We start from the raw sequence: 6,000 nt of genomic DNA, 5'->3' as shown, positions 1-6,000 counted from the left end.
CCCATCCAGGGGCAATCCCGCTACCTCTCAGGTACTCAGTGACAAAAACATGGTCTGTTCCAGCTGTCATTGTTATGCTTTATGAATGACGTGTTCTGCCTAACAACAGGCCAGGATTGGTCGGAGAGAAGAGGACTTTAGGGAGGGAACGTAGGAAGGGACAAGGAGAGATGCAGAAATAAGTGCAGCTTAGAAAATTGTTTAAATGTTTCCTCGCTTCCAGCTGCTTCTCTCCATAGTATCTGGATTGTGGCAGCAGCCGTCATATATGCACATGTATACACCCCACCCCCCCACCTCCATAGGAGCACGTTAGCTGACACCCTGCCCGATTTCATATAGTAACAGAAAGCATGCGATGTTATTGGTCCCTGCGTTACAAGTGCATTTTCATAGGGAGCATCTGATGCAGATCGTGCTGACATTAAGGATTCATCTATTTACATAAATGCTTCCCAAAATTGGCTTGAAACATCAATTAGTAGAGGCTAAAGTTGCAAATAGTCTCAGCCCTACCCCTGCACTATGTGCTATACCCACACCCTGTTTTTTTTCTTTACGTTGGTTGCTGCCTGCACTGCATACAGTGCAGAAAAATGCATTGTCATATTTGGCAGCTCTCAAGGGAAAACTTGCATCCACAATGATGGAGAGAGATGGTGTAGCAGAGCTGGGTTTGTCATTTCACTAGCTGTGGCTGCAGTATTTCGGCATTATGATAGCTCAGCAAGTTAAGTTAATGTGGATTTGTATGTTGTGTCTCCTGCAGTACTTGGTCAGCATGTCCTGTACCAGGTGACAAATTCAGCTTTACTGCATTCATACGCTATATAAGTACATACAAGCGTTGCACTGCTACATCTAGATATATGGACAAACTCTAATATATCTGTTTGTATGGACAGCCGCTACTACATCTGTATATACTAACAAGCTCTGCTACATCTGTATATACTGCTCTGCTACATCTATATATTCTGACAAGCTCTACTACATCTGTATATATTGCTCTGCTACATCTATATAGACTGATAAGCTCTGCTACATCTGTATATACTGCTCTGCCACATCTGTATATACTGCTCTGCCACATCTGTAAATAATTACAAGCTCTGCTATATATGTATATAATGGCGAGTTCTACTACATCTGTATATACTGACAAGCTCTGCTACATCTAAATATGTTACCATGAAATTAAGGTAGACTATATATTTAGCTTTTTTAGGTCTTCATAATTTTAAGGATTTGTTGCAGAGATTTTCTTGGATTTTATGAAATTTGCCCTCACTCCAGCGCCCATGCTTGCCTGTATGTCACACAGCTTGGCTGCATCAGTCAATGATCCAGATGATGTTATCGCTGTAGGACCTGCAAGGACCACCAGGGCGGCGCTGAAGCAGCATAGGGATTTAGCTAATGAGTACTATTAAGATTTTTTTCTGAGAAAACTTTTTATTATATATCCCATAATAAACAGGACTATATAAGTCTTGTCTGTGCCACTTACCTCCATGGATGTGTCAAGGTGCCGGAAGCCGCCCTATTGCAAACTTTTTATTCTCCTACAAAGTCCTATGTAAATAATACAGTCTCCATCAAAGATTATCAGCCCAAAACAGAATCTGAGTCATGACTTCCATAGTGAAAACTTCATTGGAAAAGCATCTTTCGCAAGAGATAGTACCTCGGGATTATGAGTAATTATCAAACTAAGTGCAAGCTCTTTGACACATTGTGATGAGTGTTATTTCTTTTAACACTCTTAATTTACCTTTGTTGGGTGTGAAGAGACAATATTTTTAAGTGTCAAGTCCTGCTTTCTATCAAGGTGACTGCAACCCTGCTGCCGCCCCCATCTTTCTGCAGGTGTTGCTGCCTGAGGCATGAGGCTCAACTCACCTCATGGCTGGGGAGTGTTTTCCCCCACCACTAACCCAGTATAGGTCATCATGAACACCCTACCTTCCCAGGACAAAAACTCCTTTAAACATTGATACTTATGTAGCAGTACTGAATCTGTCAGACACAGCAGAGTTGAGTAAGTAAGTTCATCCCTGCGACACATGACTTCATTTTTTGGAAGTGTTTCTTGAAGTAGTCACTTTATAGCAAGACTCTGCGCATTACTGAGAGCCCCCATAATGTTATAAAACACACATTAGTCATTGGAAACCTCAAACTTTAGTGTTTTGCACCTTTAAAACTTTCAGACTGGCTGCAAAAAATATTGAAGCTGTTGAGGGAACCTTCTCCTTTCCAAGTGACTGCATTTACTAGGCATGCTCAGCAGTAGCTTCATGCAGTGCTGGATTACAATTCTGGAGCTGCTGCACACCAAGTAGACGGATGCAAGCATGGGGGGACTGACAAGGTAAGTCCTTGCCTCCCCTCAGTGTCTCCCAGTGCCCCCTCATTTCCTTGCTGCAGAGATGCAGGAGAAGAAACCCTTTATATCTTCAAAGTCATTGGCAGAAATGTAGAGCAGCAGAAGCCACAGCAGAGGGGGAAGAAGCCAGTCAGCAAGCAGCTGCCTGTGATGAACTGGAGCTAAGTTTCTCTCTGGATTTTAGACATGTTCCTTGTATCCCTGCAAGATATGTGACATGTCTGCTAAGAAATCCAATGTCACCCAGACTGTGGCACCCAGTGCTGCTCCTCACATCATGCACAAGGCTGCTATTTGGGTTCAGCTGTGTGTGTACATGTGATAACCTTCAGTCCTACAGGAACAAGTGACTACTGGAGACATCCCCAGGTACCCAGATTACATCTACATTTCTCTGCATGTTGCTTATTAGAAGGACTTTTGTTTACATTGGAGCCTTCACTTTGCCTGCTGGTTCCTATGCTTTTGGGGTGGGGGGTTTCTTGTGCCTTTGAATTGTGACATTTTGTGCATCTTCTTCACCAGAGGTGGGGTTCTGCTTCAGACATGTCAGTGGGAAAGTACTGTCCGGCAAGGATGGACATGACATGTCATAGAAGCCTAGACATCCACTTGTGATTTACAGCAGAGGCGGATGATGTTGAAGAATGTCTGTCATTTTAGTATTGACCAATTGCTGCATCGTCTACTTCTTAGTTGCAGGGTGAATCCCCATTGGTAGTATCATATAGTAACAGCCGGATCCTGTAAGTTACTATGTATCATGGCTTCTACTTCTTAGTATCATATAGTAACAGCCGGATCCTGTAAGTTACTATGTATCTTGGCTTCTACTTCTTAGTTGCAGGGTGAATCCCCTCAGTAGTATCATACGGCTGTTACTATAAGTTACTATGTATCATGGCTTCTACTTCTTAGTATCATATAGTAACAGCCGGATCCTGTAAGTTACTATGTATCTTGGCTTCTACTTCTTAGTTGCAGGGTGAATCCCCTCAGTAGTATCATACGGCTGTTACTATAAGTTACTATGTATCATGGCTTCTACTTCTTAGTTGCAGGGTGAATCCTCTTGGTAGTATCATATAGTAACAGCCGGATCCTGTAAGTTACTATGTATCATGGCTTCTACTTCTTAGTTGCAGGGTGAATCCCCTCAGTAGTATCATATAGTAACAGCCGGATCCTGTAAGTTACTATGTATCATGGCTTCTACTTCTTAGTTTCTGGGTGAATCCTCTCAGTAGTATCATATAGTAACAGCCGGATCCTGTAAGTTACTATGTATCATGGCTTCTACTTCTTAGATTCAGGGTGAATCCTCTTGGTAGTATCATATAGTAACAGCCGGATCCTGTAAGTTACTATGTATCATGGCTTCTTAGTGTCTGGGTGAATCCCCTCGGTAGTATCATATAGTAACAGCCTGATCCTGTAAGTTACTATGTATCATGGCTTCTACTTCCTAGTTTCTGGGTGAATCCTCTCAGTAGTATCATATAGTAACAGCCGGATCCTGTAAGTTACTACGTATCATGGCTTCTTAGTGTCTGGGTGAATCCCCTAGGTAGTATCATATAGTAACAGCCTGATCCTGTAAGTTACTATGTATCATGGCTTCTACTTCCTAGTTTCTGGGTGAATCCTCTCAGTAGTATCATATAGTAACAGTGGATCCTGTAACTTACTATGCATTATGGCTTCTACTTCTTAGTTTCAGGGTGAATCCCCTCAGTAGTATCATATAGTAACAGCGGATCCTGTAAGTTACTATGTATCATGGCTTCTGCTTTTTAGTTTCTGGGTGAATCCTCTCAGTAGTATCATATAGTAACAGCCGGATCCTGTAAGTTACTATGTATCATGGCTTCTACTTCTTAGTTGCAGGGTGAATCCTCTTGGTAGTATCATATAGTAACAGCCGGATCCTGTAAGTTACTATGTATCATGGCTTCTACTTCTTAGATTCAGGGTGAATCCTCTTGGTAGTATCATATAGTAACAGCCGGATCCTGTAAGTTACTATGTATCATGGCTTCTACTTCTTAGTTGCAGGGTGAATCCCCTCAGTAGTATCATATAGTAACAGCCGGATCCTGTAAGTTACTATGTATCATGGCTTCTACTTCTTAGTTTCTGGGTGAATCCTCTCAGTAGTATCATATAGTAACAGCCGGATCCTGTAAGTTACTATGTATCATGGCTTCTACTTCTTAGATTCAGGGTGAATCCTCTTGGTAGTATCATATAGTAACAGCCGGATCCTGTAAGTTACTATGTATCATGGCTTCTTAGTGTCTGGGTGAATCCCCTCGGTAGTATCATATAGTAACAGCCTGATCCTGTAAGTTACTATGTATCATGGCTTCTACTTCCTAGTTTCTGGGTGAATCCTCTCAGTAGTATCATATAGTAACAGCCGGATCCTGTAAGTTACTACGTATCATGGCTTCTTAGTGTCTGGGTGAATCCCCTCGGTAGTATCATATAGTAACAGCCTGATCCTGTAAGTTACTATGTATCATGGCTTCTACTTCCTAGTTTCTGGGTGAATCCTCTCAGTAGTATCATATAGTAACAGTGGATCCTGTAACTTACTATGCATTATGGCTTCTACTTCTTAGTTTCAGGGTGAATCCCCTCAGTAGTATCATATAGTAACAGCGGATCCTGTAAGTTACTATGTATCATGGCTTCTGATTTTTAGTTTCTGGGTGAATCCTCTCAGTAGTATCATATAGTAACAGCCGGATCCTGTAAGTTACTATGTATCATGGCTTCTTAGTGTCTGGGTGAATCCTCTCGGTAGTATCATATAGTAACAGCCTGATCCTGTAAGTTACTATGTATCATGGCTTCTACTTCTTAGTTTCTGGGTGAATCATCTCAGTAGTATCATATAGTAACAGCCGGATCCTGTAAGTTACTATGTATCATGGCTTCTTAGTGTCTGGGTGAATCCCCTCGGTAGTACAATATAGTAACATCCGGATCCTGTAAGTTACTATGTATCATGGCTTCTACTTCTTAGTTGCAGGGTGAATCCCAATTGGTAGTATCATATAGTAACAGCCAGATCCTGTAAGTAACTATGTATCATGGCTTCTACTTCCTAGTTGCAGAGTGAATCCCCATTGGTAGTGTCATATAGTAACAGCCGGATCTTGTAAGTTACTATGTATCATGGCTTCTACTTCTTAGTTTCTAGGTGAATCCCCTCAGTAGTATCATATAGTAACAGCCAGATCCTGTAAGTTACTATGTATCATGGCTTCTACTTCTTAGATTCAGGGTGAATCCTCTTGGTAGTATCATATAGTAACAGCCGGATCCTGTAAGTTACTATGTATCATGGCTTCTACTTCTTAGTTTCTGGGTGAATCCTCTCAGTAGTATCATATAGTAACAGCCGGATCCTGTAAGTTACTATGTATCATGGCTTCTTAGTGTCTGGGTGAATCCTCTTGGTAGTATCATATAGTAACAGCCAGATCCTGTAAGTTACTATGTATCATGGCTTCTACTTCCTAGTTTCTGGGTGAATCCTCTCAGTAGTATCATATAGTAACAGCCGGATCCTGTAAGTTACTATGTATCATGGCTTCTTAGTG

General features: G+C 41.6%; 1 protein-coding gene across 2 annotated transcripts in view; it reads left to right on the top strand.

Moving 5' to 3' along the window:
- The first annotated feature begins 2,276 nt into the window (after positions 1–2,276).
- The window catches only part of JCAD (junctional cadherin 5 associated), a 63,394-nt gene continuing 59,670 nt past the window's right edge, over positions 2,277–6,000 (top strand). Inside the window, exon 1 of one of the 2 annotated variants that reach the window (XM_072154075.1) lies at positions 2,277–2,374. The gene's annotated coding sequence lies outside the window, so the exon portion shown is untranslated. Of the gene's footprint in view, positions 2,759–6,000 lie in introns of both variants that reach the window. The other variant, XM_072154076.1, reaches the window with a different exon arrangement.

The sequence above is a fragment of the Engystomops pustulosus genome, chromosome 5 (genome assembly GCF_040894005.1).
Source record: "Engystomops pustulosus chromosome 5, aEngPut4.maternal, whole genome shotgun sequence".
Lineage (NCBI taxonomy): Eukaryota > Metazoa > Chordata > Amphibia > Anura > Leptodactylidae > Engystomops > Engystomops pustulosus.
The sequence above is the reverse complement of the archived record's forward strand: the minus strand, read 5'-3'. Positions and strand labels throughout refer to the sequence as shown.